At 38.7% G+C, this 14,739-nt stretch overlaps 1 protein-coding gene across 3 annotated transcripts in view; it reads right to left on the bottom strand.

Annotated features, from left to right (window-relative positions):
* The window catches only part of sorcs2 (sortilin-related VPS10 domain containing receptor 2), a 355,461-nt gene that overhangs the window by 192,571 nt on the left and 148,151 nt on the right, over positions 1–14,739 (bottom strand). The gene's annotated exons all lie outside the window — the stretch shown is intronic.

The following is a 14,739-nucleotide window of genomic DNA, read 5'->3' as shown; positions in this document are numbered from 1 at the left end:
TTAATTACTATTTATTACTGAAAAGTTCCAAAAAATGCGAGAAAGTCAAGTCAAGTCAAGTTAGTTCATTTGAACAGCAAATATGTTGGCCAAAGTCGTACAGAGGAAGTATCTGAAACATATTTAAAAATAATGATAATACATTTTATTTAAAAAAAAACAACCAATGCAAATATAGGTTAAAACCAATGCATGCACTTTCTTAATTACTTATCCAACTCAGGTAACGGAAGTTGGAGCCTATCCCTGGCCAAATTCCCAGTTCATTGCACAGACAAAGAGACAGGATGCAAATACTTAATCTGACTGTGATTTAGAATCTCAGTCATTTAGAATGACCAGCATGTCTTTGGATTGTGAAAGTGAGTAGCTACAGGAAACAAACTCCACACAGACACCAGCAGGCCAGTGGATTTGAACCCAGGACCTTCTTTTGTGAGGTGACAGAGCTGCAGTCATTCTTAAATTATTTATAAAAGCTAAAAACAAGAATATTAAAAGCAAATAAAAAATAAAAGAAACAGTTAAAATAACACAGATGGTTATAAAACTAGCAATGAATTGGATAAGTGGAAGAAAAATGTATGTATGTATAGATGGATAGTAGTTATAAATTGACGGATGGCAGAGTTTGAACGATGTCTCAAGATTCAGACAGGCATGACGCCAAAAAACAGCCAAATTATTTTCTCTTCTAGTTTAACTAGAAACAGCAGACTTACAGGGTGATGCAACGAAGATAAAAAGGAGAGGAAAAATTTGCTTCCAAGTACAAACAATCAAAAAAGAGAAAAAGACTGTGGAAAAGGTCAAAAATGTAATTCGGGAGGGGACATTATAAAAGGATTAGTGGCAGTCACATTTATTTTTAGATACCTCGTTGAAACAACTAGGCCAGTTGAAATACTATGTCAGAGCTGATAAGCTTTCTTTTTGGCAGCAATTGTCATAGTGCTGATTCATAAAATACTTCCCAAATGAAAAATGACTGTATCAATAATACAGTGACTAACAAACGGCAAAAAAAATGCTGATTTTTGAATGTCTTCCTCTTGTTTTGTCTTCCCTTCAGTGCGCTTATATTCTGTGTTCTCTGCTCTTACAGTCTCTTCAGTCTACTTCAGCTGCATTGAAATATTAAGCGAGCCCCATTAAACTCCAGAGTACAGCAGAAACACACCACTCTAAAATTCAGAGACAAGCAGAGCATACAAGCCTGCAAAAGCAGCATAACAGAAAGCTCAGAGCCCGGACTCCCTCCAGGGTGAGCCAGCAGATAGCAGTATGAGTCAATGGATCTGGCTCACTGCCTATTGATCCAAATTGGTGGATCGAGGTCAGGTCAATCCATTTAGGCCCAGCAACTGAGGGGCTGACAGCAGCAGTGCTGATCCTCTTGGGCCTCTGCTGCACAGGAGAGCAAACACAAGAGACCAGCTGGACAGAGCATGCGGGTCAATAGCTACGATCAATGCTAGGTTAAAGATGATCACAGCTAATGTTATGCTATAATCTGAATAGACTGTGGAAATGTGATTCATCATGCTCTGCAGGGACCTGTAGCAGTAACACTTTGGATGGATGAAATGTGAGACTGAACAACCAGACTGAATAGCAGCACAAAACCAAAATAGGGGCTCATCAGTCAAGGTCAGTGTAGAGACAGCGGCTGGATTAAGTTGCTGTGTGTTTAACAGATGCTGAATTTTAAATATATTTCAGAAAAAAGGGAGGAAGCAATAGAATGTAATCTTCATGGTCTTTCTATTAGTTTATCTTCTTACTTCATGTTTCTTCATATTTAATTCCACTCAGAAAGAAAGTCTTACTTTGTATCCTGAAATATATGCAGGCTGAAAATAAAACAGAGAACACAGCACCTGGTGGGTTATAAGAGTCCGCTTAGCCTCAAATGCTGCCTGTTTCTCACACGTGTTTGATACTGGGTTTTACTTCAAAACGCCTACATGAACTGTGGCATTCTTCCATGTGCATACTTTCAAGTATAATCCAATACTCTACCTTTCTCTGTGGCACCAGATGATGTAAAGTATTCTTTCTCATTCAAAGTGACGTGCTACTCGCCTCTTTGACTGAGTTTCAGACCCTAGCACCGGCCTTTTCTAAGGACTGAAAGGAATCGTGTAGAATATGAAATTGAACACTGCTACGATACGATGGTGTGGGTGGACCAAATGTCTGTAGTGGAATTTAGAGTCGATAACCCTCCAACAAGCATTAGCATTAGCTTCTGTGCATTGGCTAACCTTGCCTCCGACTGTCCTCGGCTCACACATGCACTTCAGGCTGCTTATCAGCTTGTGCGCAGGTCTCAGATCTGCGTCTGGGCAGAGGATAAAGGAAAAACTGCTCTATGTTACAGCTAACATGACTGTTGGGAAAGAGGGGAGACATGGGAAGAGGAAATAACAAGGTACGGTCTGGTTATCACGGAGCTATACTGTGGTTTGGCCAGGATAGCTTTCTGCAGAGTAACACACACATTTTTGGTTAAATAGTGTCAGCGGTTCACTTTGCACATCTTATTTTTGTGTTAAGAAACAGCAGAACCTTCAGTTTTTGCCACTTTGTCACAGCTCCGCTCTGCTGACAGCAACATTAGTATGGGAGCCATTTGCACAAGAGACTAGCTTAACTTTCTATTTCCAAGTCTTTTCACGTTGCCACTTTCTCAGAGAGAGGATGGACAAACAGTTGGTTAAAACCCCAGAGGCTGAGAGCAAAGTGCACCATCAAAGTATGTCTGTAAACCTACTGCATTATTGATGATTAATTACACAGAAAGCAGACAGGGTGGGCATGTCATGGCTGTCATAACTGAAGTGTCAGCAGCTCTTAACCCTCTCGAGGCAGGCGTTGCCGATTTGCAACAGTTAAAAACTAACAACCTGATTACCCCACATACATATTTTATGAGGTTTTTTTTACTCAGAAGTACCACTGCAGGACTTGGTTGTGCATTAGCAACAAAAAGTTTAATTTGAGCCTGAGAGGGTTAAATTGTGCTGAAATAGGGAAAGTAACATGAATGACAAAAGGCTTTTAAAATAGAAGAGGGCTTTAAAAAAAAATCTGTGGATAAACATTCTGGTCACTGACCTTGGATTTATTGTAGGGGTTGTCTGACTGTCAAACTATTGCTTATATGAACTTACTTGTCAGTTTTTGCTCTGTCATTTGTTATAATCTGCATGGCGGTGAGACCAAAAACTCAATAAGAAATTGTTTACTGAGGTTACACAAAAAGTAACTTTTGCACAGTCGGCACAATCCAACTTGTTTTTGCACTGAGAGGGAACAGACATTACCCTTTTCTAATCCCGCTGAACATTCAATAGCATAAACATTGGACTAATGTATCTAATATCTGAGCTATTAATATGCATTGGGCTGAGTTGAATCCCTTACAAGGTTTTTGTCCAGATATAATCAACCTTTTAACTTCTCAAATAGATTTGAGGCACACAAAAACCTCTTCCACATCCACAGCTTTAGGGCATTTTACATTACATTGCTGTTCAACAGCTTTTACCGGCATTTTGTTCATAATTTCTATGAAGTCCACTCCTCTTTAATAACACTCTACAAAGAAGCCAATGATCCAGTTACTAAGATTTTTTTTTCTTATGAAAAGCAGAATTGACACCCAGCAATATACTGTAGACAGACAACCAGACAGCTATTTCATGTTCAGTAAGAGCAAAGGAAGGCATGGTCTATCTGAAATTACAAATTGTTGCTCATCACAGATGTATCATCTGAACATAATGTGTCCACATCTGAATATCTTGATATTCTCTTTGAAGCTCTTTGAACTGCCAATCAGTGAAGTGCTCGCAGTAGTTCTGCAATATCATTTTCTTTTTTCCCTCTTTTTAAACTTATATCTGTGTTTACTCATCTCGATGTCTTTTTCTTCCTTACTTTGTTCTTTCTTGGTCTTTGTTCTTTTCTAGTTTTCTGCTTTCCTCAGTAGGTGACTAAAAGTATTTTCCAAAACTATTGTCAATTTGTTCTTTGAGTCAGTTTGGTTTCTTTCTTTCTTTTTATTTTATTTTTTTTTTTGGGGGGGGGGGTCTAACCAATACTCCGTGTTGCATTTAAAACAACAAATGCAGTTTATCAATGAATGACTGCTTTGGGTTAGCTCTTCCAGTAGAAAACATCCCACTGTGGCAATATCTGTACCACAGTGTGTTTAAACTATAAAGCTCAGGCCTTTGGTGACAGACCAGGAATTATTTCTTTCAACAGGGTCAATTTTGGTTTTCAAATAGTCGTGGTGGGAAATTGCTCTAGGGTGAACACTCCATATCAACTACTGTGGGTTAGAAAACGGCCCAAGAAACATCACTCACACATAAAAGGGGTGATGGAACCAAACAGGGTTTCTGACAAGACTACAGGATGAATCCTCTCTTTGCTGTGGATGGCCTAATGAAGCAATTAAAAGCACATCTCTATAAGTGCATGAAAAAAGTCTACATCAATCATTTTATATCATATCCCGAACCCCCATGCTGATCTTATAACTTCCTAAAACTTCAAAGACTGATAAAGATTTGCAGCGCTTGCATAAGGGCACCAAAAGGGCCAGTTAAAGCAAAGGAAGATGCCTTAAGCTGGTTTGCTAAGTCCTTATCTCTTCTTTTGACTTATCTCCTCTCTATATAAAGAAATGTTTAAACTCTTTGACCTCCAGACAGATTCTATCACCTGAAGCAATAGTTTTTGCTTCCAGCAGAAGTTCTGTCACTTATTAAGTGAATAATGGTTTATTTCACTTTTTTAAATTTGCGAAAGCTTTTGTCTGGGGAGTGAATTCCACTGGAACCTTGCTTATTTCCAACTCACGCTCTGTATTCATCTATTAGGGTCAAATCAAGGTTCAGTATCTTGCCCAAGGATACGTTGGAGGAGGGCACAGAGATCAAACCTCCAACCTTCAGATTAGTAGACACCCCACACTTCCTCCTGAGCCAGCATCGTTTAGTGGATGATTTTAACGTGGAATGGTATGATGCAAAGGGGGAAATTTTAATATTATTGTTTCAACGTCACTTTGGACTACTGACTTAATGTTGCTCACATTTTATTATTTACTTAAATGCATCCTCAATTTTAGCAGAACAAATAGTTCAGCAAATAATCAGCTGCAGGCATGACCAGTCCAGCCACTAGAGTACCTTTCTCACTCTTTCAAATACTGTCAAAATAAAACAGCCCACTCTTATGGAGTAGAATAAACTTTGCTGTTCATCATCATTGATGCCTGAGGTCAGAACAGAAAATTCTGAGGAGATTCCACACAGACTTTTGGATGAAGACATTATTGAGGACACTGGCTCAGGAGGTCGTTTGTCTTAAATACCCTCTGAGCTTGAGGGGATTCCTCCAGGTGATGCCTTGCTTCTCTGAGATTTATTGAGGTGGCAGTTTTATAATCCGCAAACGAATGGTGTTGCAATGATGGTGTGTTTGAAAGCTGCTGTTTTCTGAGTGTAGGTTTTTAAAAAATATTCTTTGTCATCAGGAGGCACGCCATCTCAGCAGGGATCAGATTTAGCTAAGCCATTAATGGACCAGCAAATCACCTTCAGAATACACTGCAGTCTACAGGATTGTATTAATTTGTTCTCCCACCTTGCATGTCGTGTACCTCTCCTGCTCATTATTTGCTAGTTCCTTCATTCTGATTTTCTATATACAAATATAAACTACTTTAGTAGCCCAATTTATTTTTATGTATTTCTATAATTATGGACAAGAAGTTTGACAATTTGAGTCTGTTCAGTTATAAAATGTATAGTCAGTGAAGCAAGAGGCATGGTGACTTTTTAACTCTTTATTGGTTGTATTTCCTTTTTTCTTTAATTTTTCCCAAAACATAAATAAAATTTCTACATAATGCGTCAGACTATTGCAGGATTAAATTGGCACCTGTGCTTTACTGGTCCAGACTAAACTATTCATATGCACTTAAACACATAGGGCACCTAAACAAAACATGAATAAACGAAAACCTTTGACTAAAGAAAATGAAAGAATTTATAATTTATATCTCTCTTCCGCACTAGTTGTTTTAACAATGCTGTTACGATGACTAAACTGCCAATGTCAAAGATCATGTTTACAATTAGATAAGGCACAATATTCAAAAGTGTAGATCATTTTATTAAAGTCAAATAAAATACAATACAGTGAATGCAAAAAGCATATTGTGTGTACACGTGATAACACCGGCCAGATTTACCAAAACATCGATCTTTTAAACTTGGTTCATTCTGATCTAGAGTTACTGAGTTTGAATTTCAGAAGCCTAGTTTGAACTTAGTGTTATGGTCCTGGCCATAATTTCAGTCATGGTGGCTGGATTTTGTTCTGTGTGTTCTGTGCCTTTAAATGTCTTCCTTCCTGATTAGGGAGCTGGCAGCTGCTGATTGGTTCCCATGGTCAAGTGGCTGTTTTAAAAACCCTCTCCAGTAGTTGTCCCTCTGCAGCGACTGACAGCAGCAGCAGACCTGTCCTTGTCCTCCAAACCCTTTGTGACATTCGCCTGTGTGTTTCCCACGAATTGCTACATTTTGTCTATAGTTTGCAGATACGTTTCACTTGTAAATAGAATAGAATAGAATAGAATTCAACTTTATTGTCATTGCACATGTCACAGGTACAAGGCAACGAAATGCAGTTTGCATTCATCCAGAAGTGCTTTAGCCATGATATAGATATATTACAAATATATATTAGCAATAATATAGATATGTAAGTATATTACAGAAATGGGTCTATTATGGTATGTTATAATGTACACGGTATGATAGGCACTGAAGCAGAAGGGGTGAGCTGCCTTATTATTTCCTGTACTGTTTTCTCTTGTTTATTCAATAAGGACGTTAGGGGTAGCGCTTGTCTTTTGTTTGGTTTTTGTTTCACTCAGGTTTTAGGTGGCACCTCCCTTTTTGGAATAAGCTGGTTTTGTTTGTTATGTTGGCCTGTGTTCACCCCGGAGTTAAACCTTTCAGTTTGGTAACAATAAAATCACCCTTAACTTGTAAATTGGGTTCTGGGTATGGCTTTGGGGACCAGGGCGGGGTCACCTTCCTTTTAACCCTTATGTTGCGCTCCTGTACCCCAAGACCGGAACGTAACACTTAGTGTGACTTGTCCTGACAATCAGAGATAACTACAAATATTACTATATTTGTCTCTCTATGCACCTCTTTTCTGTCTTCTCTTTCCTCTCACCTTTAACTGCTCACAGCTGTTAGCTACCTGTCCCTGATCCTTGTTCTGGCAAGGCCTATTCCTGCTAGAAGGGGAGTTTTCCTCCCCACTATCAGTAAATCGCTGCTTGTAGAAGATTATCTAACTGTTGAGGGTTTTTCAGCTCCAATTGAGCACTCTACAAGCCTCACTTGCCCAACCACACACACATTCATACACGTTTCTTTTGTAATCTAGCATTTTACACACCCCTGCACAGTGCAGGGGTGGGTGACTAATTTTTCAAAGGGGCCACTTGAGAAACTGGAACTTTTGTGTAGGGCCACACCAGTAAGCTAAATTCAGTTCTGCTCAATATTTTATCCCCTTATAAACTGTTACTGGTAAGAGCAGATTAGTAGTTATAATTAAGCAATGGAAATGTGAGATAGACTTGCTAAAAGCACCAACATTTTATCGCCATTTAATCAGCATTCCTAAAAACACAAGTGTACAAAATGTTAATGTGAACCTGACTTTAACGCACTTGTTCAAGCTCAAAACAGGCTAAGTTCTGTCACTGTGCAAGTTAAAACAGAAAAAACTACAGATGAAATACTTACACTACAAGCCAAATAGCAATAGCAGTTTGCATATAGTTAAAAGACAGAAATTCTGCAAAAACAATATCTTATGTTGTAATGCTAAGGGCACCAGAGAGGTGATCGAGACTGAAGATATGCATCTGGATTTGTTGAACTTTATCACTGCGAATTTTCGTCCTTTGTGAGAGAAAAATAAAAATCCAGCAGTGATGTTAACTTTAAACGGAAACTCTGATTTCCTTCAATGTCCTCGATCTGTCTTATTAAGATTTGCCTGGAGAGAGAATAAGTCCATCAAACACTTTTTCACAACCACCCCATCATCGAACTGCTGACCCTTTTTTTTTTTAATTTTGTGGGAAAGCTCAAAGCTGATCATAACTGTTCCATTCCTGGATGTGTAAAGCTTGGTAAAAAGTTCTTGTTGCTTTTGCAGCTTTGCTATCAAAGTCTGTTTCAGCAACATTTTTCTGTATGTTTAGTCTCACAATGGTAATAAAAACTGTAATCCTTAAACACCGCAACCTGCTTTCCAGAAAGCAATGACACGGCTTAACCTCTGACCTCAGTAAACAGTCCATGTCTTATTCTGCATTACCAGCATTCTCTTGCACACATGTATGCATGTAAATTTGAAAAGGAAAGAGCAATCAACTTCAAAATAAAAGCAACAAAGCGATTTGTCTGATTCCCTTCATCATCGCATAAAACAGTAAGTGGTCTTAAGGTTATGATTAGCAGCTGAAATGGGACATACATGGTGTATACTCATTTACATCTGAAACCTAATTTTCTGATTTTCTAATTGGCCAGATGTGGCCTGCAGGCCATGCAATGCCCGAGTTGCCCCAGCAGATGCATAGGGGACAACTTCAGGTTTTAAGATCTTGCCCAAGGATACTTCAATATGTACAGTAGTGGAATCATTGATTGAACAACTTACGTTAGGACTTGTGGGTGGCTCTCTTTACCTCACGAAGCACAGCTGTGATAATCAACAGCTACAGTTGCTGGGCCAATACCACATAAATGTAAAAAAAAGAACGAGAGAGTTTCGCTGCTGGAGAATTATGACCTGACTGATGTTCATTTTTTGCTATTAAGCGTGTTTCAAGTAGGTCCTTGTTGGGATGTCTGTGAGTGCAGATTGAAAGGTATAGCAATATGCCTACATTGCTGTGTATACAGGGCAAGAGTCAGAAAACTAATGCTCCTGAAAGCAGACTGGATGAACTATGAAGACAAATCATTCCACTGGTTTAACTACATAAAAAGTGCAAGTGTTATAGTTTTTGACCAAAGACTCTTTGAATAAAACTACACTAAACAGCGAGTGAGTTTGTTTTTAGATAAGGGGGGAAATGCAAAACTATAAATAACAGTATACCCAAGAGTTTTTATGGCAAACATTAAATCAAAAAAACAATAATTTTGTCCTGTTTTGTTGTTTGTTGAAAATGAAAATCGTAACTTACATTACAATTTTTACATATTAACTGAGCAGTCTTTTTTTTTTTTAAATTTAACCTCTATTTATACAGGTCTCTCTTGTAATTGAGACCCAATGTCTCATTCACAAGATAGACCTGTTTCAGACAAACATATTAAAATTATAATAATAATTACAACAATAATAAAAAAATACATAAAACAATAAAATAGCTAAATATGTCTAATGTACACAGTCATATTAAAAACAAGTTGCCAGAGATGATTTTGAAGTCTGCAAGTGAAATCCTTCTGCAATGTAAAGATGTGCTGGCAGGGATCCAGTTGATAAGTGTCACGGTCCTGGGTCGGTTCGACCCAGCATTTTGAGTTTCTTATGTTTTGGTTTATTTTTGCATTGTGGATTAGTTCTTATTCTCTGGTGATACTGTTTTGATTATAATTATATTCTGATTCTTTAGTTATCTGATGATGATGACGATGATGATTATTTCTGGTTTAGGTTTTGTTATCTTGCCCTCATGTTTGGTTTAGGTTGCCTGTGCTTAGTCTTCTCTGCCCGTATGTCCCTCTGTCTGTCCATGACATCATTATGCCTGTTTAAGAGTCTGTGTCTCTGTCTGGCGTGTGCTTCCTGTTTTATTTTGTAGGTCTGTGTCCTTTGTCAGTGCGTTCAGCTTTGTGCTCTCCCTGTCTCGTCAGTGTAATCAGCGTCAGCCGTGTCTCCCAGCTGTTTCCTCTTCGCTCCGTTCACCTCTTGTATTTAGTGTCTGTGTCTTCCCCTACTCGGTGTCGCGTCGTACCCTCAACAAGCTGTGTGTTTTGCCTCCGTGTTTCCAGTGTTTTGTCTCCAGCTCCAGTTCAGTATTTCTGCTACAGTGTTTTAGCCCACCAGCGTTTTTGTTTGTCTTTTGGTGAGTTTAGTTTAGTAAGAGGTTTTTCCCAGCAATAAAGCTGCGCTTTAAGTTGTACTTCTGTGTCTGAGTCCTGCATTTTGGATCCACCACTCCTGCTTGCCTGCCTGCCACACAGCGATTCATGACAATAAGTACCTCTAGAAAGAAGCTTTTGGGTTTAAATTCAGTGTTAGCTTATACTTGTAAGTGTAAGCTAATAGTCAACAACAAGGAAATGAACTTCTGCAAACACTTGAGTAGCCTGGAGATGGCAGAAAATTGCTAAGGGATAGTGAGTTGAGCTTCTAGTCTCAAAGTTTATTTACAACTCTACTGGTGCTGAAACGTGTCAGGGGTCTTTGGGAGCCCTCTTGTACAAAGGGCCTTGAGCGGATATTTAATGGAGCTCTTAGTGAAGAGAGGGAAAGAGAGAAAGACAGGATGACATTGTCTCCGTCTGAAGACTCACCTCTTTCTAATTGCCTCAAGTCGTATTGATTACCCAAGGCCCCTCACACACCTCTTCTATGTGATCCCTTCACTCTGTGTAATCCCCACACAGAGCTTACAGACCAGGTTGTTTGCTGTTTTCTGATGTGATTAGCAGTATTGATCAAAGTGTGTGTGTGTTTTTATTTGTGTTTGGGGGCACCTTGCGTGTTTGATCACTCACTAATTGGATGCTAAAAAGATGGAAGGAAAGAAATCTGCTTAATAATATTCATCTGATCATGCATCAAACATCAAACTTTGTCTTGCAACAACACCACATATATACCCACACACACTGTTTCCAGAAACTAGCACTTAAGCTGGGCTTCTATCACCCCCTCTTGTCAGGCCTGGAGGTGTGTTTGAGCCCCTGCACATTACCAGACATCTTACTGTGACACCACACACTCTTACTGCCAGTCATTCTTATTCCCTCGTCTGTCTTTCTGTCCCTAAGGGAAATGAAGATGACTTCATCCCTGTGCAATTAAATGCTCTCATTCTGTCTGGCCCTCTTCTATTTTGTGGATGTGTGTATGTCTGTGTGTGTGTGTGTTAGTGAAATGGATGAGATGTCAGATCCTGTGCAGACAGTTGGAGTAAGGACTAGACCAGAAAGTGAGAAATGTGACTACAGCTAATCTCCTTCCATCCCTTCACTGATTGGAAGAACCCTGGACCCCAGCAATAACGCCCACCAATTAGACAGGCCTCCACAGTTGGCAGTTGTATCTGAGTGTAAGTCACCTACTGGACCTTTTGGCTCTCACTTGAGCTTATTGGAGGTTTGGAAATTCACTTAAGTTCTAAGCTGCCCGTGGACTGAAAAACTGTGTATAGAATACCAAAACAAGATTGGTCTCCATGCAATTTAAACTCATGTACTACATACATAACAGTATGTAGTAAATAAAGTTAGTCATGATTATAATGTGTGTATCATTATATCTCTCAAGTTTTTTGTCTGCTGGGTTTTATTTTATCTATTGAACACAATAATTCTCACCATCCTAGGTGGATTTCTTCTGTATTTTGAATCATTTTTATATTTTCTTAATGTATCTGCAATGTACAATGTATCCCAAAGTCTGATGCTAAACAGTGCATCACATATTGTATAACCAATTCTAAAAATAGACCACCTCGGTCTGAATGGTATATTGGTGTGAAGCATGTACAGCTTCCATGCAATAAAATGAAATCATAATCACAATCCCTAAAGAATCGCACCACTTTCAGACACAAGGTTCAGTTTACTTCACATGAGAATAACTATGTAGTCTTCTGACGGTCTGAAGGAACAATAAAAATAACTCTAATGATGTCATCAGGGATTCAGCTTGAAAGTACAAACCTACGACTAGAAAGCTTCTGTTTTTGAACTGGGAATGTGGAGCTTTATAAGGTATGAGTCTTTATGAGAAAAGATCAAATAATAAACAAGGGTTCAACATGGGCTCAAAATGCCATCCATACCACAAGTTGAGTGCTTGGCTTCAGATGGATACCTAGATCTGGATAGTTTGAGTTTGAGAACATCAGGAAAATGTTTCCCAGTTTCAATGTGTATTTGTGACAATATGATGCGCATCCAATTTTACTAATTATGTAGCCTCCAGATGAAAACAATCAATCTAATGCACAAGTATCAAACAAACTGATTGAGAGTTATGCTGACAAAGGCAAAATCAATCAGGCTAACCTCACTGATTCAAGGCACATAACTGGACACCACCAGCTTGTGCTGTTAGTGCTTCTTGCAGCATTATAACAGACTTATCTGACAAATATCAAAGCCCGCTGTATGGTATACACTGTACAAGAAGTTTGTGTTTAAGTCTTAATAATAATAATAATAAACTTTATTTATAAAGCACACTAAAAAACCAAGGGTATACCAAGGTGCTTGACAAAAATAAAATAGGAAAAGGGAGATGGGAGGGAAAAGAGAAAGGACCTGGCACGTATCAATTATAAAAACCTTGACAATCATAAGATATAAAAGTAGTTCACAAGCATAACGGATAAAAATGTACAACGCACACCAAGTGTTAACTAGGTGGAAAGGCAAGATTAAACAAATAAGTCTTCAGCCGTGATTTAAACAGTGGCATAGAGTCAGACGTCCGGATAGCAACAGGAAGGTTGTTCCATAAGACCGGGGCAGCTACAGCAAACGCACGGTCACCACGAGACTTCAGCCGAGAACGAGGTTGCTCCAGAAGAATTTGGGTAGCAGATCTAAGTGCTCTGACAGGAGTGTGTAACCTGAGAAGCTCATTGAGGTAGCTCGGCGCCAAGTTATTAATGGTTTTGTAGGTGAAAAGTAATATTTTAAATTGAATACGGTATTTAATTGGAAGCCAGTGCAAGCCAGCAAGAACAGGAGTGATGGAAGAAAACTTCCTGCTACCTGTCAAAAGGCGTGCCGCTGCATTCTGGACAGTCTGCAATCTAACGAGAAGGGTGGAGGAAAGACCAATGTAAAGAGAGTTGCAGTAGTCCAACCTGGAAGTCACGAATGCGTGAATGAGTTTTTCCAGGTCAATGTGCGGAATATAGCGCTTAGCCTTAGAAATGAGGCGCAGCTGATTAAAACTAGACCTCACAACAGCAGACACTTGCTTGTCAAATTTAAGCGAGTCTTGGTGAGAAAAATCTAATTTTATGAGTCTGATACAGACCATTAATAAGCAGATATTTATGTTTTTGCTTTGTGTTGTAAGCTAATAATTTTTCACCCCATCCTTTCATCCAAATATGATCCCCTCTGTAAAGGCTCTTTGCTTACATTACGACAACTGAAGAATTGAGGTTCTTAGGGCATGACTCATACAATATAGGACAAATGTCATAGGCCAACTATGCATAACACCTACATGAGCTGCTCAGCCACAGAAACCAATGCCATGAAGCTCCCAGTGCACAATTTGTGTGCTGATTATAATACAAGAGGAGGTTTGAAACTATTGTTATGGAGGCATTGTTATTGACGGTGTTGACTACTTATGAGTGATTATAAAATAAGAGGAAAGAAATTTTACAAAGTGATTGTTGCATCAAATTAGATCCACAGTAGAAAATAGTGAGCTCTTTAAAATGAACCACTTTCTCCAAAATGTTTGTAATGGTAAAATGCACAGCCACTTGATTTTATAGACCTGTGGTAATGATACTGGAAACACCTGCATTTAAATATTATGAGGTATGGCTTAACACTTACTGTCCCTATAGTGTATTTGTGGTTAAGTCGTAATATCTGATGCTCTGTCTCTGTATCTACTTTGTCTAAAAACTTTGCAACCTAAACAACCATCCTCTGAAAAGAGATCTTACAAGCACTATATATATCTAAACTTTGATTTGGTTCCCAAGTTTGTGTTTTAGTGCTCTAAACCTTTAGACCTTTAACTCACTAAACCTTTAACTTGTTAGAACCGGCTTTTCTTTTACACTCATTATGGAAATAAATAATTGGTTTCCTAGTTATGTGTCTTCATGCTGATGTGCCGAATCTCATTCCAAACATTAGATCACTAGTCAAACTCTGCACAGTGACCTACACCGTGTGTACACACCAAACTAAACAGAAATGAGCACTTCAACTCTACCTGCAAGCTCACAAGCTAGCTAACATAGAATGGCACAAAACAGGTAATTTTATGGTGAAAGTAGACAACTTCAAGAATGCTTTTACAGTCAGTGCTTCTTAACTTAGTGCAAAGACAGGCCAGTGAATTCATCCACCACTTCTATACCTTGCATTTTGAAACCACACAACATAAGAAATATGGAGCCATAAACAGGGAATTTAGTCTTTCAACAAGGTGTAAGCTGATAAGAGGCATGCAGCTTCAACCGGAACAGCAAAAAGTTGTTTCTGTGAGCCAACTCTCAAAGTGATGGAAATGTAAAAACAAGTTTCATTATAGACTAATTTGTGTGATTTTGTGTCCAGCACATTTAATATATTTGGGATTAAAATAAACCCATGTCAACAAATTACATTATACTGCTAAAAATATTTGCTTGTCTACCTTCACATGAAACAAGGTCTTCTGGGAAGGCTT

This window comes from Perissodus microlepis, chromosome 3 (assembly GCF_051167445.1).
Source record: "Perissodus microlepis isolate ML-2025 ecotype Zambia chromosome 3, ASM5116744v1, whole genome shotgun sequence".
Taxonomy (NCBI): domain Eukaryota; kingdom Metazoa; phylum Chordata; class Actinopteri; order Cichliformes; family Cichlidae; genus Perissodus; species Perissodus microlepis.
Note: the sequence above shows the minus strand (reverse complement) of the source record. Positions and strands in the feature narration are given on the sequence as shown.